The 25063-nt window shown below is 40.6% G+C and overlaps 1 long non-coding RNA gene across 2 annotated transcripts in view; it reads right to left on the bottom strand.

The window, feature by feature from the left end:
* The window catches only part of LOC147754885 (uncharacterized), a 72343-nt gene that overhangs the window by 30893 nt on the left and 16387 nt on the right, over nt 1-25063 (bottom strand). For both annotated transcript variants that reach the window (XR_015329765.1, XR_015329764.1), the window contains exons 2-3: nt 24283-24676; nt 15995-16187 (exon numbers count right to left, since the gene is read on the bottom strand). This is a non-coding gene — a long non-coding RNA (uncharacterized LOC147754885). The remainder of the gene's footprint in view (nt 1-15994; nt 16188-24282; nt 24677-25063) is intronic.

Raw genomic sequence — 25063 nt, 5'->3', positions numbered from 1 at the left:
AATCCATTGGCGGGATCTGGCCAATATAGTGGTTACAAGCAAACTAAAGCTAATTTTTGCCATCTGCGGCCTGTCTATATTGTGGCAAAGGACGATCGTATCTCATCTAACAAGTCCTTTTCTCAGACAGCCCCCTCATTCGACCGAATCGAGCTTTACACAGATCGTCACTGACCGTGTTGTCCTTTTCAAACATTTTTTAGTGCATAAGAACCTTTCACTCGCACCACGTTCGTTTTAAGATAGAGATCTGGCTTAACTTTTCTTGATGGACCAGTTAATGTTTCAGCTTCGTATCGACGTAGCGCCATTGTTTTTTCTCCGCCCATAACAGTTCTGTGCAGAAACATATCTTTGCGGCTGCACGTTGTTTGATGCTTGAAATGCTGAAGGTCATTGGGAAGTTGTGGCCTTGTGTTCTTTACCCAGCCTATGGTACAGTCAGGCTTTTCACTTCCAATGAAGCCCCATATGCTTAACGTACTTAATGTTGGCTCGTTGCCTTTCCTCTTTGTCAGTTAGCAAGTTGTTTGCCGTCCGAAATCCTCATCCACCTCAAATCTGAGAATACACACCTCAAGCGTTAATTTTGAGTAGTTTTCTCAGTTATCAAATCCTTGCTGTACACGATTTACCAGAAAAACACAGCAGATGTTTGGAACCTCCATTCTTGGAAGCTGAATTTGACATTAAATTCCTTTTACTAGGAAATGGGGTTACAGTGGACTTATAGGGAAGAGGGAGCTCTGTCGAACGTTTTATATGAGCAAACAAACGGCGAAAGGGTAAAAAGGAAAGGATCATCGAAACAAACGGTTATTACTTATGTCACAGTATGGTATATAAAAACAAAGGGTGAAGTCAGTCATAATTCATTAGAATAAGATAGCTAATATAAATTATATAATCTTTAAGAACTAATGTCCCAGTGGTACTAAAATATGTGTGATCATATTAATGGAAGAATAATAATGCCAGAGATCGTATACAGGAATCTCTTTGAAGCGGTTTGGGGGTGACCGGTAAAGCGGACAGCTGTTTTCTGTTACAAAAGGCGAATTGGACGACATACCCTTCATAACAAATCCGATTAAATAGAAATAGTCAAACAACAGGAATCTAAGCTATTGGTGACAGATGCTGATGCAAATAAGACCAGTACATGGATATTTTCAAGAATCTGCAACCTTAGTACAAGATCAATCAAAGTTTATCAAACTTCTTACGATAACAATAAATCAACGATCGAACGATCAAACGATAACAGTAAAAATGGTCACAGTTTCAGTTACGTATCCACCTTTTTAACTGTATTTTATTAATGTTATTTATGTAATTCGTCATCATTTAGTTTATGTAACCTCTCAATGATCACTCGATCGAGAACACTTATTTAATTGCTACTTTGTGGGTATAATACCATTTAACAAATAGGAAAATGCTTCTGTCCATTGGTCCGCTATACGCTTATCTAAAAAATAGCCTACAGGCTCAAGATCCAATGATATTTATTAGAACTATAGCCGTACTACTACACAAACTAATGAAACCGTAAACTGTGCACCTTGTCCAAGTGAGGTCGGGCAAAAGAGGCTTCAGCAAAAGTCGAGGTTATTGGAACATCTTAACATTGCACGCATTAGCAGGTACCCGTTTTGCTTACAATCAATTTGTTCTTTCTCTTAGTATTAATAAGGCCCTTTAAACATCATATTATATCAGATTAAATCATGTATAGACAGGCCAAACGTTTCTAAATTGTAGTGAGACTCAGCCGATATTATAATTACAATCGATAAATTTGCTCAAGTGAAATATTTGAATGAATAGAAAATATATCGTTAAAAAAACAAAACAAAAACTTATGTGTGCATTTTCACAATGTATCTTAATTCTTTCCTTAATGGTATTGAGTATGCCCGTTTCATTGTTGTATGGGATGACCTCTAGCACCCCAAAATGATCTTATTGAGCCGAATGATGCTTAAGCGCTGACTGTCGACAGGGATTGAAAAGCGCTACTTCATATTGAGGGAAACATGTAGCCGTCGTACAGAAGCCGTAACTCTTAAGTAAAATTACTTCATTTAACATGGCAGCAGGCTCTCACTGGCGAACTCCATTTACAGGAAACCAATCTGTGTCAGCGTCTATCGCTTAAGTCGCACAACTCACTACTATACCGTAGGCTTCCTGTTGCCACGAGACGTATCTGTCTCAAATGATCAAGAGACAGGCATAACTAGGTTGTGTCGGCTTTAATTATTCTATAATTAGTTTTTATCTGATTTTGCAGCCGTTGCACACTAAAGTCATTTGACATATATATATATATATATATATATATGTATGTACACACCCATATTACTACATGTATTTATCGTAATGCTTGTTGAAGTTTTTCCTAAGCCTATATACAATACGAGAAAAATTTCGATACATGATTTGCAGCTGCGGTCGCATCGGGTTAATGAAACTTGGTTGTCAGCGCCAAGTTATATAATCTGCTTAGATTGTGTGAAATCTATACGCTTAATAGAATTGAATGCTCCAAAACATTAAGGCCACATGCTCTGTTAACCTGTGCCCATTTAGGCTCATTTATGTCTGCAGTGACTGAATACAATTTACCATAAAAACTGTAGATAGTTTTCGTTCGGCAGGGCTCTGTAAGAGTCTGCTTACTCAGACCCACTGTGGGCACGTCGATGAAATTTAGTACCTAGGCAATAAATCTGTCAGTCTGTAAAGTCGGAGCCTCTCCGATCAGGTCGACTAAAGCGAATTATATGAGTGATTCGATAGATCAGTTTCGGATACGATTAAAGAGCGAGGTCACTGTGTAGTGTTCTTTCTAAATGAGAAACATATGCTGGAAAAAAGCTAAGAACAGATCAAGCAGTACGATCCTGTTGTATATATATCCTTATTCGATTTGTTATTTCGATAGATATCAAAGGACGCTTGTTTTTATCATATGTTAAAAATCAAATATACCCACAAGCTATCAGTCGGCGTTGCTGTGCGCAGTATTCTGGTGAACAATACAAACAATTATGAGCCCAGTGCGTCTCGCAACGAGCTGGAACTCCGCAAGCATTTACTGAACTGTGTTTTATTGCCTACACCCAATGGTTTCTAGCGTCATATCGATATTACCAGCTGTAGACGGGCTATCCTCTCTGCCAGTCGTGACGTGTTTGCACTCTCCATTATCCTTCTATAATAGAATAGTTGCACAAAGTTATAGGCACGAAGAGGAACAAACGTCATTTTCTCGCACGAATTTATCTCGGTGCGTACTGAATATGCGTTTGTCTCTTGTAATGGTGCGGAACGATGACGATTCATCTACATCGCCTTAATATTACTAGAGACGCTTCAAATTGCATAAATGTTGACTATAATAGTTTCGATACATTTACCAAGCCTACAAGCCTTCATTAGGCTTATAAATGGTGAGAAAAAATTTCAGCAGGAAATCGTCGTGTCTTCCTCTCTGTCGAGCCAACCCTCGAAAACATCCGTCTCAACAACGATAAGCTCTTTAACTCGCTATGGAATGGCACAACATTGGGTTTCGCGCTCGTAACCCAATCTGATTTTCCTTCCAGAAATGTATTTTTCCGCGACTAGATGTTTAGTCGTGACGCTCTGCCTGCTGATCAGCAAAAACAAACTTACGGAGCATGACGTCGGATAGGGATGTGGGACAATGGGGAAAAAACGTCGAGTCGATGCTTCAAATCAATTATTTTTCAACCACATTCCTGAGCAGGTCGACTGAGCCTGTCAGACTCTTGGGAAACTTAGGCGCGCGAAAGTTGCTTTCAAGTCGTCATAACGATATGCGGAATACTCGGAGGATTTCCACAACGTAAAAATGACGGATGACGTTGACGCGAATGGTTGATCTAAGTTATAGAAGTTTCATCATAGTATTTTAACTATATAGAATTAGCTTCCTGCTCTTTACCATATCGAGTGTTCCGTTTGTCATTATATGGGTATAACTATAGCGACTATTAAATTACTATAGTTATAATTAATTCTCGTGGCAAGACAAAACGTGCCCAACAAAATGTGTGCGTGTGTAACATTGTTGGGTTTCTCGTGTTTTTTTATTCCGCTCGTTAAAATTTGATTTATATATATGACATCTTTCAACAAAGTTGTATGTGTAAAGATAGGGCTTCGCAATGCGGAACTAGTTGAATATTTTATATAAGAACGTATCACGTGCATATAATATCTAGTTAATTTAGCATGATCGACAGAAATAGGCTTTTGTATTATAGGACTAATTAATGCTACCACAATAAACGTACTTGTCGAAAGGCCGATCCGTTGAAATAGATCTACGATTTTAATATATGGCTGTTACAAAGACTACGAAAGATTACGTGTTGAGTCATTACGATACACTGGGACGGCTCTTCTGACTTTTTGCATCCTTTTGGCAATTCTGAGCCCAATTGCATTTTTTCAAACTGTTGACTTGCTATCCGCCCAAATTTAGTTCCGTTAAACGCTTTTTTGCATGCAGCGTATTTAGGCGACACTTTAACTTAAAGTTCCTAGCTACCAATGCCGTTCAATGCATGGCTACTGTGAAGGCTAATTGCCAATTGAAGGAAGATCCTTTTTGAAAAAGTTACTAGATTTGTGGGTATATTAAATAAGCATTACCTGACGGTCATGCTTATTTATATATATATATATATATATATATATATATATATATATATATATATATATAATTTTACCGCTTCTAGAACTATATAAATTTCGCTTAGATACAATCTTAGAAACAGGCCATCAGAAATATTCTCAGTTTCAATGAACCATAGGATAAATAATATTATGTTTGCTTTTTATTTGGTTTAAATTAATATAATGATTATTTAAAAACGTAGATTCTTCAGTTATGTCCATTTCCTTCAGCAAAATATGTGAAATGATTATGCTCTATATAGTCCCCACAATAGGCAACCTGCATTTTTCTTGCCTGATCAAGTGTCAACGATTTGTACATGCCCTCAAAGTAAGGTATATAAAACGTCCAGTTTCCAATAATGTATCGAAGAAACGCATAGAACGATGTTTCAATTAATCTTTCTTTTGAATCGGTGCCAGCCGTTTTCCTTTGCAAAAAAGTGGCCCTAATATATATTACGTTATAACGCCTAATCTTTGTTCTATCAACTAACGGAAGTAACATACTTGAAATGTCAGAAGTGTACCGTGAAGCATGCATAGCGTTCTTCCACAGGCCTACAGGCCTCGTTAAAATCAGGCCTCGTAAGTTAACAACAGGTACCACTACACGGCTGTAAAGCATTTTGGTACGCCACGTGCAAAGGTCTTGTACGAAAGGTTGAAGATTAATATCTCATTATGTACAATCACAACACTTATACGAGCTCTCGATCAATCACAATTTGTTGTTGTCACAATGTCACAATTGTCACACAACCCTTTTAGCGAGCCGAATAATTCAACGTCGTATATACCGATTTCAAGATTGCATTTGAAACGATGCCTTGCGACCTGGTACCTTCAGTTTCATTCAGGCGAGTGGAGGGCGTACTAAGTCTAGTGGCGTAAATATCTGCCCTTTAAGGAACAGGTCACTTCAAATGAGGGTCAGTATGGGGTTATCGAGTGAGATCAGAAGTGTTTCTATTTTTACGTTCGCTGTTGCTTTAAGTACTGCTTTATAAGGCTGGCTTTTACGACTGTCTACAGCCAGTTTCAAGCCTTATATGTCCTTAAGTTTCATAGACAAATACGTTACCACCACGTCATCAAATGAGGTTAAACAAAAACTGGTTTTCCGCAGGTTTTCGCAATAAAGTCATCCTCTCAGCGTCAAAACCTATCGTTACTCCTCCTGGAGTAAGCACAATGTGTAGACCGATGTTTAGTCTTGTCCGTTACATCGAGGATCAAAGAAGGTCATCTCGGGTCATAATGTAAGCTACTTATACGAATTGGACGGCGCTGTGTTAGCATAAAGCTCGGTGAAATTTATAGATAAGCTGTGACACGCACCCGCAATAGTGTGCAGCCGGCCAATGGTTCCCATTTCTACTACTTATCCCCTTAGCAGTGATTTAAACGCCAAATACAGTCCTTTTTTAAATCGATAACTTTATACTCCTCAAAAAAGTGTACCGCTTCCCCTTCGACAACAGCTAGAAGTGACGAGATCAGTCGATTGTCCACGAAAGCAGACCTGAGACACCAGCTAAAAAGGCACGCACATTGGTGTGATGGCTTTTCAGCAAGATTCGTAGCAAGCGAATACAAAATTTGAAATTGTTCCACTGAATTTGTGATGAGTTGAGCTGTTTTTAGGGGTTTTCAACATTCGATAGAAAGCTTTTGAAAGCTTGAAAGAAAGTTGCAGGGAGAAGGCGCAACGATTTTAGTTAACTGTCTTCTAATGAAAAGGAGGAAGATAAAAGTTACCTTATCGCATAATATTACTTGTAATACGCATAATATTAGTTGTAAACATGACTAAATTGATATATTTGCTAGAAGATGTACTTCATGGATGGATGGATGGATGGATGGATGGTTCATGGATCAATATGTATTTCAAGTAAACAAATGGATAAAGTAATTTAGCGATTCGTTTTGGCAGGCACAGTGCTACGTACTACTACAACTACTTCTAGTTACTGATATCCAAGCGTATCGTATTCGATATAGGCATGCATATCATAGGATAAATATTCTATTACAATATGTACAAACCTATTTAAGAATATATAATAGAAATAATTAGCTGAACAATAAAGATATTAATTACAGCAAAATGCAATCGAAATTCTTTAGATAATACAAGCTTGATGAAGCATGATGTCTAAACGAGCACCAGTAGGCGTCTAGAAGCCATTGTTGAAACGTATTTTTAGGACTATGCCTAATTCTCTTTGTATGCCGTAGTATACATCCCACCATATACGTGATATGAACAATTTTCCAGACGTGAGTTGTCCGTAATTTTGTGCTCTAAAGAACTCATTTGCCTCCGAGCTGTGAGCTGCTCTCTGTGAGCGGCCGCTTCCCGTTTTTCTCCTACATCTTGTGCTTGTTATCGTAGCTCCATTTGCAACAGTTACAAATAACAATTTGCACATATACAGCATAGCTTTATTTAAGCACGCTGGTATTTGGTGTTTCTTTTCCCGCGCACCCACCTAGGGGCAGGCAGCAGGCGTTAGAGTAACAAGGAAGCGTTTTAAAAAAGCATGTTTTCATTCCTTGGCCCTATTTTGCTTCTCGTGTCATTTCTCGTGACATATTCTGAACCCTGTTGTATATTAACCCTTTTTCGGACAGACTATCGAATTTTCAAGGCGATAATGGTAGATTACCAGTACAATCATTTTCGCTCCCTAATTCGGTTTGGGTAGTCATCATGGTGACGGTGATCCCGGTCAGTGACACAGTCTTAGCCGCCTGAGCTGATTGCTTGGACTTCTGTAATCCGCCATTACTAGCGCTGTAGGTCAGAGCTATGCCGCTGTTACTGTAGCATCAGCACGTTCAGGATGCTAGGCTAAGCCGACCCGATCTGTTGCCCCCGGGATGATTGGGCTAAGCCGATAAGGACAAGGCGGAGCTTTTTGAGTACAAGAGTACGTTCGATCCTATTCAATGTTATTACCCGTTTTTTACGCCTCACTGACGTTTTTTAGGTAATCACGTAGGTGCTAGCGACGTGGCCTGATATTTCAGTGTGTTTTTTTTATAGATTTGTCCAGAACGTTGTCCGACTTTATTGTATCAATCTGTTTCTTCGTCCCTTTTGCTCTGGTGAGCCCTCATCGCCATAACCCCTGCTACCTCACAAATGACCTCAAGCGGCTTCTGGAGCTCCGATGGGCAGATATCACAAATCATAAGACCGCCAGTAGCTGCTTGTAACAGCAGTGTTAATCGAGAAAGGCAGCCGGACTTCCTGTGAGAAGGCAAAATTTCCTCGAAGCACCTCACAGCGGCAACGATGACGATATCGAAGACACACAAAACATTGTAAAGTAGGATAGCCATCGTCACATGGTCACTACAATGTAGCCGCATACCCTGAGGGTATGTTCCTGAAATTTCCCTCTCGAGTTTAAAGCTGGATTGGGACCTATCTCATTGTCCTTAGCGCGAGTGTTTGCAGCTGCGGCCCTGGCGGCGCTTGCAATTAGCTAATTTTCTAGTCGCCATCGAGGAAAAGCAGCGTGCCTAGTGAACGTCGGAGAAACTCAGTTGCATAGACGAAGACAGAAACAGCGGGTCCCGGTCAAAAGGAGAATAATATTGTATGTCCATCCACAATAACCAGATAGACGGACGCAGTAGTTACAATGAAAAGCAATGACAGTAACCCTAACTAACCCAACGGCTACATCAAAAATAGAGAACGAATTATTATCAAAGTAAGAATTGATCAACAACAGTTATCTTTCATGACACAAAACGTTTTGATATCATTATTACGAAACAGTGAGAGATACGGATCGGTACGCAAATATGAGGACGCAGTTGCCTCTGCTTATGAAAAACGCTAAAAAGGGAACAATTTGTACCACGTCGATAATGGTACGTCAAAGCCGAGAGCTATGGCGACTGCCTTGCCATTTATAGCACGTTTATTAAGGCAAAATTCGTTTCCTATTACACAACACAGGAACGTGTGCTAATCAAGGTGATGCCTGACGATACATGCTAACTTATTTACTAGCTACATTACGAAAATCATGATTATCGAGTTACTATCATGTTTGTATCACGTTAAAGGCAGAAGTTAAAGAAGAAGGAAGTAGACAGATAGCCGTGCATTGAATCGATCTTTCTTCGCCATAGTTTTTGTCCGTCAACTTGGAATAGTTACGTTTTCTGATCAGTTACAAAAACAATCTTTTTCTCTCCCTTTTTGTGTATAGATATATATTGCTGCTCAAGCCGCCATGTCGACGGAAAGGGAAGAAGGAAGGATAGAAGACGACTTGGAACCCTAGTCTGACCAAATGTAATATATCAGTAATAACTCATTGCCGCGCGTTAAGAGAGATTAGTTGACAGGGTTATCGAAAACATGTGGGGGGATTGTTTTAACAAATACACGCTGGCGATGTCCACAAAGAATTCATTCTCCCTTATGAAATGAGAAAAAAGGGTATTAGTCAGGTTGAAATAGATCGATTTTTGCTATAGGACCTCCGCCTCCCTAATTAGTGGCCGTATGAATCAATTTTTTTGGGTGGGTAGACTTTCGTCGTGAGGATTCATGCACTTTGGATTGAGTTAATCTTTTCCAAAGCGTAGTTTTTTCCTTTTAAATTTTGGGCTAGTTACCAAACAGTATCTTTGAACAAAAAGTATTTTTCATATTTTTGCGATTAGGGAAGGAAATTGTGATTTTAGCAGAAATTGTTGAGAATTGATAAACTGCACCTGACGGAAAATTGGTAGACGGATTAATTACATTTGGTTGCGTAGGCGTATTGGGGTTGCAACAGACGTTTTGCAGAGATAGCAATAGTTGTAACCGGGTGACTATTTTGGCTAGGTAAAAAAACTGTTAAGCAACAGTTAAAGACAGATTATGGGCATACTAGCTGCATTTGCAGTGTTCTAATGGTATATTTTATTAGCCAAGTGCACGCACTGTCCCTGGTTCATATTCAGCCAGTGTCGTTCAGACACTCCGTTCGATCAGGAACTGTCGAAACAACCAGCTACCGCATCAGCTTATATTAAAACAGTTACTACATCCTCCATATTTGTTGTATGTATTTATTGGAACAACTAGACTTTAGCGTTATTAGTATTGCTTGGCCCGCTGCAACGTCCCTACCAGTTTATAAGTACCCGATTCTTGTGTCCTCCTTACTTTGCCAAACTACATCAGTGACATTGTGCGCTTAGAACCCCCCGGCACTCGCTTTCTCACAGTTGCTTCTCTATAGTGCGGAACAAAGAGGAGGTTATGGACCGATGTGCTGCTTGTACAATCCCCTTGTTGCGAGAGTTAAGTCGAACAAACTGAAGTAGATTCCCCGCGCTTCAATCACACTCTATCCCTGGATTACGGCAACCAACGCGATACGCCGGACCAAGCTTCACTTAAACGATGAACAGTACTAGTGCCCGCAAGACTTTTCCACTCCGAGACAAACAGCGAGGCAAGGTTTGGCTTAGCCCTCTATGCCTTGGGCACTCTGTTATCAGGCTGTGTATCGCCGATTTCTCCCTTTCCTTCCCGATATCCACCGTCGGGTTCAATTACGGAAGTGGTCACGTACGGAAACTTATCCTTTCGACTCTTCGGCACCAACAAGGCCGGGAGCAGAACTGTAAGCCTAGCTCATGGAGGGACCGGCGGTTGACTGGTCAGCAAAGGCAAAGCTGTCCGCCACTGCTTGGAGCGCGTTTGGTGGTTAGACTCAATGCAGGAGCACAACGCCGTAACTTGTTGAGTAGCGGCTGCGCAGCCGACGATACCGACTGTCTAACAGCGACAACCCCCTCCCCCATAGCAAAGTAAGAGGAACAGGTAAACAAACATGCAATTTGCGATAGACGCTTTAACTTTTTTTGTTTGTCCTTCATGTGCCTTCTGCTCACGATTCGCATCAATCCCGAACAATCACTCCCTCGTTATTTCAATAGCTGTTTGCCGCCATATGTCATAACGCGTTACTCGTATCGCTCGTAAAGCTCCACGCTCATAAACTGTAATGCGGGTGTTTGTCTCAGGACAGGAATTCATGTACTTGGCAAAAACCCACTACAGTGCATATAAGCCCGACTACCAGCTTCACAAGGCTTCTTTAAGAATCGGGAAACTGCGATAGTGTGTAGTGCGGTGAGTCGGAGATTACTCAGTTTTCGTGACTATACTAGTTGTTGCCTGGTGAAAGTTTCTTACTGTAAAAAAGACTCTGCAAATCGATCAAACATTGGATTCTGCGACAAAATGCGTTCCATATAATTTAGATGTTGTAATTAAGACATGTATGGATGGATGGATTGTGCTAAGACTTGAAAAAGAACAAATGGTATTGTTTGTTGTATTAAAGGCGTATAATATTTACATCAGATAATAGGTATATAGGAAGATATATAGGTATATATCATACAATTTAATTTTACATATTACCAAACGCAAATTGTACAAGTTGCCGACTGTGGCTTTCTAGTAATCAATTCTGCACCTTTGGTTAGAAGATAAATACACGATCGTTACAAATTTAACCAAATCCTTTTAATTTTTGCTACTAGTAGGCAAAAACGTGTATATATAGCTCAATGGCACAGTATATCAATATAAGAATCAGTATGCTGAATTATAAAACCATGTAAGATATTTTACGTCATCGGGTTATATGTAGTTGTTCGGAGTTCCTTATTTTAATATCCTGACCGAAAAAATGATACGTATTCTAAAGCTACTTTGAAATGGAACAAATTAAGGGCGGTTGAGGGGGGCAAGCGAGAAGATGATTGGGTTGCCCATACGGCCAACGATGCCCTTCTGCACCTTTCGGTGACGTGCACAGTGTTGCTGGTCGGCAAGAAAAGCAACCTTAAATACAGTAACTTAAATAGCAAGGAGGTATTTGGTGAGGTACAAGGTGTCAGTAGCCGCTGTCCTACTTACCCTTCTCGATTCAAGTCCTCAAGTCAAGTTCACAGTCACTTTCAAATCTATGAGTACCACATAGAGCCAGGCTTGCTGCGCTTGAAACCTGTATGACCCCGCATATCACTAAGCCGTCTGCGTGCAGGACGACCTCGAATCTCTTATTTAATCAGGACAGCCTTTCAGTAAGATGGAAAATACGAGTGGTCTTAAGTCGTTTTCCCGAGCCGGGCTAATTGTTTGTGTGAAAGGCGATAATTCGGCCACTCTGTCGCCGATGGTTACTCTATTCTTTTGTGGAGTCATAACGAGAAAGTTGAGTACACTCAGAGGAACACCTACCTCAGTCGACATTAGGAAAACTATTTTTTGGCGTTGATCCGAACACCGCGTGCAATAGATTGCACGGCTTGGTATGCGTTCTCCTAATATCGGCAATCGATATTCTACAAGCCGTTTCTAAGGAGCATTTCCGCCAGAACTTATGTTGCTCCGTCAGGGCGGCATGTATGCGTTCTAGATAACTATCCAGTCTCTGAATAAGCCGGAGAGCAGCTCTTAGCAAATGCTTCTCCTTTGGGGATAACTAACAAGGTAGCATCTTCCCACTAAACTGAAAGTATACTAGCTTGAAATGTCCGTCGCAGATCCCTTTTGGACAGGATGGCTTCCTGCTTGCGTAGGCTCACTAGACTTCGCATTCGTTCATGCATTGTAAAGTTTTGCTGAAGGCTATTGCTGGATGCAGAGGTTGACCTTCTGCATCGGCGATCAAATGGGTCTCCAGCCGTTAAACGTATGGTTGCTTTTTTGATATATACGTTTTCCGATGGATCGTCTTAAGAACGGAAACTAAAGGGGTAGAATTCCGGCTGTAACTCGGCTATAAACCTGAAGGCTATCTGGGCCCTCTAGACAAGGCCCTAGTATAGTTTAAATCACGGTCTGTGCTTCCGGGGTAGGCTGCATTGTAGACTGAAAAATTTCAATTAAATGCTACCCATAGGTTTTGGAATTCATAATGTCAGATACAGGCGCCGCGACGGACTTTGGCGCCCGAGAATCCGCGCAGGAGCAACTAGAATAGTGAGATCTATCGTCATGTATATGAACACGAATGCTTGCGCCCTCTGACAGTTTGTTTAGTTTGTAAAATTTTACCCCATCACCAATTACGTTCGCCGAAAACGTATTGATAACCTAATTTCTTGCACGTACTAGGAAAGTCGATGGTGAGGTGGGATTGACTAGGCTATAACCAAACTCTGCGAGCATATATTGAAGTACCGTAGTGCAGCTTAAGTTTAGCTGATCCGGGCGGCCATTGAAATCCTTGGAAATGACAAGAGAGATGGAAAGCGTTTTTAGTCCATTGACGAGTTTCTCCACTAGATATATACGTTGACTTCAGATTAGCCGGCTGGACATAGTCTGCTACCAGACAAAGTAAAACCACGTAGAACGATGACATTACTCTCCACTGGGTAGGGCGTGTGGTCATGTATCTTCTGACTGTAGGATAGATATATCTACTTGAATGACCTGGTCTATTATTTCTCAGTGCAGGCCAGTGCAGTGCACAGAATAGAAACGCACTCTGCTAATAGGCCTATTTGCTTAACTCGTCGTTAGCACGAGGATATCTATGCAGTTTAGGACTTTCGATGAATGAGGCGTCATAATTACAACACTTCTACAGGTCCACTGCGTAATTCTTAGCGTCTCATTAAAATTCGGCCTAGTTGTTACTAATCATTCTTGTTAGCGGCTGCGCTGATTCACGGCGTCGCACGCCCGCCCTCCTGCTGCCGCCAATACCTGCTTCGCAAAATTTTCGACCGTTGGAAATTGTGGGACCCGGAAACGGCTCTACGATAACAGCCTACTAAAGGACTCAATGTTTTCTTTACGAATTGGATAAGAATCTATTTTGAATAAGTAGCTCGTTAACTAAGGTACACTCTGCGCAACGGAAAACCTATGAAAGAAGAATGGTATCAGAAATGTAGCCAACGGAACATTGAAAAAAATGGTAACAAATCGCGAAATGTATATTCTTGCGATGAGCCGTACTTGTCAGAAACCAGGAACAGCTCAGATTTCCCGCACATTCAGAAAGCTCACTGATCGGTATCTTTTGTACTTAACGTATTGAGTTCGTTTCAAAGAATTGACTTTACTACCAAGTAGATAGCAAGGCCAACGTTGCTGCTGTACTAAAACGAGACAATTTTGATTTACCATCTCGCCCGTACAATTGACATTTTGTTTCCTGGTCATCAGACCTTTTACGCGCTACAAAGTTCTGAGGTGCAAAATTCTTCCAGATTACATTTTAATTCTTTTCTCACGCTCGGCCATTATCTGGCGACTATAAATAGAGGCCGATTCTTCCCAGAGGCCAGCGGTAGCATGAGCTCTGCCATTCATTTCTTCGTTAATGCTCATCTTCATATTTTTCACATTTGGCTGAAAAGATCAAAATATAGTCGCTCTAGTATAGTCGAAATTGAGTCACAGCTGTCTTCGGATAATTCTGCCGATGCATCAGACTATCTTTTTGTTTGAGTATTGAATCCGTCGGTCAGTATTTCTTAATGACGATGTTTTCTTGCCAATACCGGTCTCTCCATGGACTACTAACGGCCTCTTGAGTTGTAACAATGATCAAAAACAGAAACCTTAATACAGACAATTGCGTTTGTGCTAACCATCGAAATCGAACCTCAGTGTTGAAATCTGCCAGTAAACCTAACCTGAAAAACCGTTCATCTATCGTCGCCATTTAACACAGATGAAAGATAAACCGGTTAGTCGTCACACGGCATAGAAACAAAATAAAATACTGCCACCAGGCAACGCAACGCTACCAATTGCGCCTCTCTCTAGGTCCCTCCCTATTAAGAAAGAAAATTGCGGCAAAGTAAATGGTCTTAGTTAAACGGCTTTCGCGTTTGATAAATGAGGCGGTTCGCTTTCACGCTACTATATGTACCTCAACGGATGGTCAACTGGATTATAGGGGCAGGCAACGAAAGTTGTAACAGATTCGGCCAGTTCCCAGGCCACTGACAATGCACGGAGCTAGCGATATCAACCATAACTTGAATGTCTTCAATATCTGCCTTCGGATCTATTTTACCTTCAACCTGATATTCTGCGTGATTCCTAAAGCTTCATATTTAGTGAACTAACAGCGGTATGTGAGTTTAGGCCATACTAGGTTTTCATATCAGTTTACACAGGATGCAGTTTTTCAATTATAACATACTTTTATTATAGACATTAGCTTGCTGATTGGATCGTCTACGTTATATGGCAAGCGAAACCAGCTACCGTAAATAAATATCTTAACCTATCTGTACGAAGTTAACTAGTTAGTGCTATCAAACTCAAGTAAATGCAATTAGATATTTCCTTCTGAATAGGGCCTGACCCCAGTCTATCTCCAATAAGCTTTGCCCTTTGATAACATAAGCAGGATCTCAACAATAGATACTCACAAACAATACAAAAAATAGAGAACAAGCTAACACAGACAATATGCGATTTGCGCCATCAGGTGGTTTTTAATGGCAATCCACTTTAAATTATTATGAACGCATGCTAGGAGGAAAGCTTTGCGCCCAAACAGCTGTTTTTAAAATCTAATACATACGATTCAGCCACTTCAAAATCCTGATTAAATTAGAAAAATTAGATTGCCCTTTTCGTCTTTTAAACGCTTGATAAAGCATCTGATAGGCGATTTTGTGTCGTCAAATTTAAAATAGTGCTTTTTAGGATTCCTAGTCCAAATCATCGGCATATTACCTTGGGTTTTTTTTGCTATTTGTCTTCTATGTATCAGCGTGTTTCAATCTTACTTCCCTATAAAGAAATGCATTTTGCTCGGGTGCCTCCATATCTCTTTCATCTTGTCAGTTCCATAGAAGCAGTCGACCGTTTGCTAGATGAGCTTCGACTGATAAACGTGTCACCGCACAGAACTGATTGGCCGTTGAGATGTCATCATTTTTCTTCAATTATCCTTGCGAAAAGATGGAGCATTCTCGTCGTGGGTTTCTACAACTATAATCTTATGGCGGAATGTCGATACTTTAGAACGGGATTACCAGGGTAAGTGGCATCAGCAGCACATATCGAAAAAGAAGCCCTAGGTAGAGGCAAAATGCCTGGGCCAGACGGCAATTGTATACATTAAATGTCACAATACAACGGAGAAAACGGATCAAAGCGTGGAAGAGTTCAACCTAGTATAACTAAGCACGAATAGAGGTAGAAATGAGCCAGCACGCACTCCTCGTGATAAGCTAATAATAAAGCAGTTCGACCACCTACCTGCTTTGCCCTTTTAGCCCTAGGTTCATAGAAAGGGCTTCGATACGGGATTGATAATAAACACTAATCAGAGCACAAAGCGGACAGCCCTTTAGCAAACGATTTTTTAATGTTGACGAACCCCAACGATTGTATCAGTACACAGAACAGCGACTGCCCAGAGCGGAGCTTTGGTGGCCTGGTCGAGCGCTAACTATAAGAGCAGAAAAAAGAACATAAGAGCGAAAAATCGAAAAGTAATCAGCATAAATAATTGCGCTTACGCCGATCGTTAAAATAACGCTGAAAATAGTAATTCATTAGACAAGGGTGAGTGATAAGATTTATTAAGGAGGCCACGACTTCGTCCGAAGTAGCAGTAGCGCTATCGTCAATATCATTAATTAGCTTACACTGCGGTCTGTACGAGGCGGATGGTATTAATATTAACCGTGGTGGCAGTTAGAGAAGAGAGAAGACAACTGCTAGCAATAATTGGTAATGGAAGATATTGAAGATTGCAAGGTTAAACACGCGGTTATCATCATGTATTGATACTACATGAACCAAGTTTAGCTATTAATAAGGAAAAATTTGCCTGAATAAAAGGGCTCAACTATACTGCTATGTCTTCGTGCGCATTTCCAGCTATAAACTCTTATCGCAATAAATAGATCTATATTCTGTTCCCTGGTTGTTTTCTAGATACTCACTTTTATTGTTATCGTATAAACTCCTGAACACCAAGAAAATATCTATATGTTCAATATCTATATACTCAAATGCTATTCCAAATAACAATGAAACCATTTCCTCTTAGTAGCTATGCCTAATGATATCATGCACTATTTAGAAATTCGCCCAATTGTATCGGCAAAAATGGCGCTAATTGGAAAGCTTATTGCGTAAAAAGTCTATTTCGTAAAAACGTATCCCATAATTACAGTGCAACTATTTACTATTGCCTTATTACTATTGTCATTGATGGTAATCCATACGTTACGACAGACGACGTGCAGACATATGATTCAGCCAGCTTCCATGGCAATTTGCTTTTACAACAGCAGAAGTATCTGTGCCGTCACATTCAATTTATGGACTCCAATGCTCGAACGTCACAACTATTTTATATCTATATAATTGTTCTGTTGTGACGTAAACCAGCTAGACTTCTGTCCCGTCCAAAGTGGGCATCTTCGTGATATGAATCGTTTAATTGGGTTACCCTATTAGCGTCTGCCCATCCCATCCCATCCATCAGCTAGCCTTCACTCGTCGATTTTTCGGCAGTTTTTTGAAAACAGTTTTTGCTTGCCTTTTCTCCTTTCGTTGTTAAACAAGGTTTGTGTATTTTTTTTGCAAGAACTACCTGTATCTAAAAGGGGACCTCAAGTGGTGGTGCGCGCTCTGGAATCGAAAGGGGACGGACGGCAAACGTTTCTTTTATCGCGACTTCGATTCGAGGACGCGAGTCTCTCAGCATTACTAGATGTGCTTTAGCATCTGGTTTGCCGATTAGAACAAATGGGGGCATGCGTAATATATTGAGTCTCTGACAGTTACGGGATTTTGCTCATTGATCGTTGTGCGGGCCAGAATACGATTGGGCGGAGGCATAGAATCAAAGGACCATCGTTCCCGACGCACGTAGGGGCATATCCAAATTTTAGCCGATTGCGTTTTTAAAAACTGAATTTCCATTGCTAGGGCTCTAAGATCCTCAAAATACGAAGTGCGTGTCTGCTGTTTAGGGATAAGTGACAAACGAGAATTGAGGACAAGAAGGCATCTTTATTTAAAGTTAGCCGTCTTGAACCTGGGATTAATGTACGACACGGGAGGTTATTTGAACATTGCAAGTTCAACAAATGGATTCGTTTGGGACCTTGACTACCGGCAAAGTAAATAAAAATATACGGTTTTGATTCAGCGACTTCTTCTGCAAACAATTTCATGAACTCGTATTGATATACAGCGCAGTCCAATTTAACCGGCGCAACTATTTATTATTACTGTTCTTTCATCAATTAACAGTTTTCATGAGGAGTGATGTTTTTATGTAAACAGATATCGGTCCCATGCGCTGACCTCTTCGGTACCGTAGAAAAAGATCTGCTGCAAATTCAGATATTAATTAGCTATGTAGCTCTTGATGATCCTATGCTCAGAATCACATGCACCCAGCCTGATAAGAATATTGTGCAACTGGGTTTCATGAAGACGTATTATTCTATAATCGGCGTACTATAATGCACGGTGGACAAACTGAGGTAAAAGTCCCATTAGTACATGCATTAAGGTGACGACTTCAGCTTTGCCTGCCACTGGACACGAAGTGCTCACTGCATAATGTGTTAATGAGGAGCTAAAGGAGGAGTTCATATCTCAAGAATTACTGGTACCCAACGTGCAAACGCGTAGGCATCATAAATTCAGCCAGGCGTTCTCTTCATCAGCCCCTTGACCCATCTACGTAAAATTTCGGTTAGATTATATTGAAGCTGGCTTTGGAAAAAAGTCTATATATAAAAACACTATGCTTCGTTGTAATTTGCTATTTGATATTTTCACTAACACTGTAAAAATGTTTTTCGTTTGTTTTTTTGAGAGTAAAACAGAGAAATGTGTCAGATAATATTACGGATGCTTGTCGTGGAATCAAGAGAGTATACACGTTCGTTTTGCTAATTACTGATACTGATTAGTATAGAACATGCGGAAATCAGGCTGTTCATGAGTAACTTTTGCGGTAGCGACAAACATCACAAAAACAACAAGGAAACTGTTAGTTGGCATGGCAAACGCTTGTTACATTTACCGTAAAGACCCCCTGATAGATATAATGAGAAAGATCTGGTACGACGTACATCGACCATCTATTGGATCTATAAAGAAAAATGCAAATTACATTTAATGCTCGATATTTTATTGACATGGTTTGATTCTTAGACGTCTGAATTCCTATCCATACTATAAGTGCAGCTTGTTTATAATCGAACTCTGCCATTACTATTATGGTGCATTTATATGCGTTACCGGGAGGATTTACAGCATCGCTTGAGCCGTCATCGAGTGGTCACGTGAAATATCTGTTGTGACCTCATCCTTTTGTTTTTATGCACGTACATACTGTGTGCATAGCTTCGGGAGTTTATTCACGCACCTATAAATAACTGACAAGGATACTATGCTATGAAGCTTCTACTGAGTTCAGTAACAAGATGGCTGGACGAAAGTTAGCGGTGGTTTATAGATTAACATTGTGGTGATTTGTCTCCTCAGGGCCTTTTAGCATCGCTTGTTTGGGTGACAATTTCTATAGTCTTACGTTGCTACTAATAGAAATGCGAAGAAGTCCGCCAGGTAGTGGTTCGACCAGATGCTTTAATCTGAAACTTTGTGGTCCTTTTCAACTCCGCTGGGCTTAGCGAACTATGTTCCGCGCTTCAGTAACATCGGTACTTCATCGCAGATAGCCACTTTGAACGATTTGTCTTGTCTTTCCTTCACGTGACAACTATAGCAGGCCCCGTGCTGCAATTGCGAAATTTGCTAATAGTTATATATATGATGGCGTTTCCTTAACTTTGATGTGGCCCCTAGACTTCGCCAAGATCAATAATCAGCTAGTCTTTCTAACTCCAGCTACCGTCATTGTCTGCTTAACGTTGCAGCGCTTCGTCTTACTCGTCCTATTGTAAAAAGTCAAAACCAAATACTGAGAAAACTATAGCAGCGTTGAATACGAATATGGCCCCAGTGGTTTAACTTCTTATTGTCACTTTATCAGAAGCACGAAGCATAATTTAGAAAAGTCCATCCCTGACGTACATCTGCTGTTTCTTATATATTATTGCAAGTGCTGTTCCAGGTTATTTTTTACGTACGCCAGGCGTTTATTTATTTATTTATTTTCTTTTTCTCCTTGTATAATAATCCGTATCAATTAATTTGTTTATTGACATTATACTAGTCGTTTAATGCCGTAATATATTGGTGATCACTGGCAGATGCTTGTGTATATAACGTCTCAATGGATTGATTACGACCCCACATGTAAAATTGACTACATTGTTTAATATATTACACCATAAAATGAAAGTAACTATTTTCTACCTAACCAAACGTAAACATAATTATGTAATACTTCTATGAAAACCTTGTTCTCAACTCAAGTGGCACAAGCAAGTAATTCATTCTATACGGAAGCGGGAGCTAAAGACCAAAATGTTTCTAGCAATTCTTTATTATTCCTTACTGTTAATAGGTCAGGGGTGGCGTAATATTGTAGGTGGTCATTTATGTCTTCTCTAGTCATTGTTGCTGTTGCGTTGCGTCAAGCCTATCTCAGCAGATCACCTTGTGGGATATCACTCTGTAAGCACAAGTGCAAAGCCATTTTGCGTTCTGATCATGTTTGGATCACCGTGTTAGGTCTGCGCACGATTATTGGAAGCCTATTGTACTATTATCTCTTCAAAAAATTTCACCAATCCGGGAAAGTTTTGGAGGCTACAAGTTCTTCCCATTGACCCCGACCAGCCCGTTGATATCTCAGAATCAAGTCCTGCTAGCCGCAACATAACGGCCTTCTCTCAAAATTTAATAAAGCCATTTCCTAAAATTTAGTAAAGAGTTATAGCTATTATAAAAAGTCTCGAACAGCTTTTTGTATGACAACCCCAAAACAACTCGGAACGCCTCAAGAAGCAATAGCCTCAAATAGCATCTTGCTTAGCCAACCATCGGTTTAGAGCACCGCACAGCTATGCCTATTACATTTTTCGGTTCTCACCATGGACTCGGCAATCTACTCTGGTCTGGTTAAATTGGGTAACGTTTTCCTCTTCGCAGTTTCTTATACCTAAATATAATGAACCCAGAAACAGTCCTTACCCCATATACTTATCTGCCGGTTTTTCCTTCAGCTTTTTTCCTATCCATAGATTCCGCTCTCACTGTAGATACCACAAAGGCAATTATAGAAAAAAAACTGTATCAAGCTCCCAAAATATATTATTTTAGTATGTACTTTTGGCGATTCTTAAAACGTTTCCGTATAATCATTTTCTTTTTACCAGTACAAACCCCGCTACATAAAAATAGCTGTTGTAGCTCTTGTTTTCAAGGGCCAATGCCTAAACCATAATCCGATTACCTCTTTTTCGGCAAATCTGAAGGATATGTGCTGGACCAGTTTTCACTCCTCCCGTAATATGGATTTCCCCTGTTCCCCGTCGCATGAGCTTTCCGCCTTACGCCCATTATTACTATGAAAACTATTTTTCCACAGGTTAATACACCCATGAAAGGCGCATAAAATATGCCAACGACACATGTGTCGTGTATACATTGTATCATTAGATAAAGAAACAATAGAAACCACCTTTGCCATTTTTAGACATAGGATCATATAGATCATAAGCGAGAAAAACTTACGTAAATACATAGTGGTCATGATTACCAGCGGCTTCCGAAATCAATTAGGACAAGTTTATCACACTGGTGCTAAAATAAGCCGTAAGAGATGCGAAATTAATCTGACAGGACCTGCCCTATTTTACTTGCTGACGTACTAGGCCACTTCCTCTAGAGAATACCTGTGCCATATTAAAAAAGTATATATTTACTTTTTAAAGATCATGCTCGTTCGACTAAAAAGTGCAGCTGCTGTTTATCTCGACTTGAGCAATATAATTTTTCCCAAACAAGTATTCTGTAGTACATCTCGAATGCTAGAGAAGGTGGCTCATTAAGCCACCTAGTAAAACAGCATAAGTTCAGTTCGAAGATACCTCAGCATACAGCTCTTACGGTTGCCAGAGAAGTTGTCCCGCTAATTTATTACTGCCTGCTTATTATGGCTGATTTTAACGTGATACCTCATAAACCTTCAATTCGTCCTGGAAGCTGCCTATGTTATAACCTACGACTGTGCATATAAATTCTTCTCCGTTCAGGATCAATCCATTTATATGAGATATGTCTGCAAATTGCAAACGCTGTCTCTCTCTCTCTCTCTCTCTATATGTATATCTCTATATCTACATGTATTGTAAGAATATGCACGGGATAAAAAAGAATGTATATAATTAGCTCTTCCAAGCCATATAAATCACAGTTTGCTAGTAGCAGCGTATTCACTAGCAGCATTTTGGTTGCAGTGACAGCAAATCAAATCCCAGATAACAGCTTACTTCACCGATGTACTGGTCAACGCATCTGACTTCAGCACCCACATTACCCTACTGGAAAAAGTACTGGCGGATCTCGAATTTGTCGGCCATGTGGCTGAGAGCAAAAAAAAAATGGATTTCACTAACCCAGGAGATGATGTATCTAGGCTACAAGATCACGGCCGCCGGAATTTTCCCGGGTCTCGAGAAGGTTCAAGTAATGGAGGTCTTGTCTATATCACCTTACTGGTGCAGTGAGGCGCCGTCGAATTGGATAAGGTTTGAAAAGCACAGAGAAAAGACCCTAGCTAGTATAATATAATTCCCAATTTAAAGAAACGTTCCATTATCCGAGATTAAAGAAGCTCTCCGTTTGTATCACTCGGAAGCGGTAAGGGGGAGTATGGTAGGGCATATACGACAGCCGGAACATGTTGCAATGCGTAGAGTGCTTTTTTATTCACCTTACGACGCGGGTCCGGGAAATTCTGGCTCAATGCAAAGTCAGCCAGTGGCGTAATCGGAAGCCAGAGCGATGCGATGGTTCCGGCTGGTGCCGGCTTCAGAGAACCCCATCGAGAAGGTGAAGGCAAACTTCATGAGACGCTTCAAAGATTCAGGCGGTAAGGATTTAGAAGTCTCTGTGTTGGTCGACTATTACATCAGCTTTGTCCGCCCCGTACCGATCCTAAAGGCAATGTCGAGCGCCTTGATCCGAGCGCTGGAAGCTGTGTAATGCTCCTTCGGGAAGTAAGGCGCCGTCGTACTTAGATAGCACGATTTGCTTTACATCACGGCGAATTGCACTATCTTCGGCGGAACCACATCAGACTGGACTCGCATCGGACACATCAAAACCGCTGTAGGATACGCACCGTGGAACGGGTTAGCCGAGCGTGTGGTTCGAACGGTCACGGAAAGGCTAAGGCCTTTAGTCACGAAAGGACACCGCTTACTCTAAAAGTTGCTTCCCGTTTAACGTTTTCGTTCAACCTATCGACAAGCAAGAACGTGGAAAGGATTCCGTTTGAATTGCTTTTCGGCTATTGGGGAAAATGCCATTTGAATTGCTTTTCTGTTGTCGGGCGTTTCTGGTGAAGGTCGAAGGGACAACGCTGGATGTCTCCAAGAGGTTGCAAGTGTAATATCACGGGCCAATTACTATCGTGAGTCGGGTGGTCCTACATAGCTATTGATTTGCGAGTCCTCTCAAATGGCAACTGACCGGGAAAGGAAAAATATGATACCCAATGCTACATTAGGAAGCGTATTTCGGTAACGCTGCCACGAACATAATAGTATTTTAGTTGATAGGTAAGCGTGACCCAAATTTTTATAAACGAGCTTGCTTTAACGAGTACATATGTAAATGCGTAAAAAATACTATAGTTATTTGTAGTCTCTATAGATAGTAAGGCGTTCATAGAAAAAGGTTATTTTAGAAATTTTGATACTCGCTTTCCTCTGCGTCAGACGAACCTTTTCGCTATGGAAATATATATGGAATATATAATATATGATGCTGTGATTATCGTGCTTAACTTTAATAACGTTCTCGGACTACGGGAAATTTCAATACTCTTCTTAGCTGCTAAGTTTAAAAAAAGCTAAAGCCCGGTGTCACAGTTGGGATCAATTTCGAGAATATTACAATTATAAACGTGTCATCAAACACAGTTATACAATGACATAATAGAAGTGAAATAATTTAAAAGACACTATTAATCTGAGGTTGAGACGGAACCCCTACAACGCCCCACGCATGGTTCCCCGCCGTCCTTTCTTCTCCGCCGTTTCAACGCACGTACAATTAATCTTTGAAGTTTCCTACACGAAGGAGACTGACGTGTATATATATAGGTGGCACGCAACAAAAAAATGATTGCTTCACTATAAACGCGAGTCGTATTGAGGGCATCAAAATGAGCATAATTGCTGCTAATAATAGATGTAACCTAGCATGAAGGTGAACGACGTACTGGGACTCTAGTTGTTCTCTCAAGTTATGTAAAACGTGTTGTTGGTCAGACGTAAAGCAGTGATGCTTGATCTCGTTCAATAAAAGGCTTCAGAGCAAAGCGTTTTTTATCTCCCTACGTAGAGTTATTCTAAAATCTTCCACGATTTGCTTACCTTATGAACGGATTCAACGTAGTGTATACTAAAAAGTCAGCTAAAGCTTCTTATTATACATGATACGTCTAGAAACGTCTGCCGTGCGGTAGCCACCACTTCGGCTTCTCGTTCTAAACATGTTTAAACTCGAGGATCTTGATGCATTTTTCCTGTCACGTAGGCCAGCCTTGATGGCTACGCATGCGGTTCCTTCGCAGGCTGGTACAAACGGCTAGCGTATATGCGCACCAGCGCCACTCTGTGACGTCGTTCCGTAATCTACCCGATATATTACGCGATAAGAGTTGGATTGACGCGCTCATTGGCTGGAGTCTGCCATAGTATAATGTGACGTATGATTAGGTCTTATGGAACAATTCTTCTGTACTTGAAGCTTCCGGGAAGTGGCGAGCTGAGAGGAGAGGCGAAATGAATGAAACGAACGGAGCGCAAACTTTGAGTTAGGCTTACATTGTTTTAATTATTGGGTCTAGACCAATACTCCGCTGCACTTTAATATCTGAATAATAAATAGGCTTACTATGTAGCGTGCATAGATCTAATGCAATGGAGGGCCTTTTTAAGCCTAAAAATCAGCTAGGAACATATAGTTGCGCACTATATTGTTGATTTGTTTATCATACTTGAATAGTATCCTCATGCTATACAAGGTTTGCAGATTGAGCAAACTCTCAAACCCTAGTCGAAAGACACAGTCTACCCCTTCGTTAATCTACAAATGTTTCCGCCTAACACGATGAGTACTAATAAAAATTTGGGCGTTACATTAATCTAATTA

Source organism: Varroa destructor, unplaced genomic scaffold (assembly GCF_002443255.2).
Source record: "Varroa destructor unplaced genomic scaffold, Vdes_3.0 BEIS01000006.1, whole genome shotgun sequence".
NCBI lineage: Eukaryota > Metazoa > Arthropoda > Arachnida > Mesostigmata > Varroidae > Varroa > Varroa destructor.
This window is presented reverse-complemented; position numbering and strand designations above follow the sequence as displayed.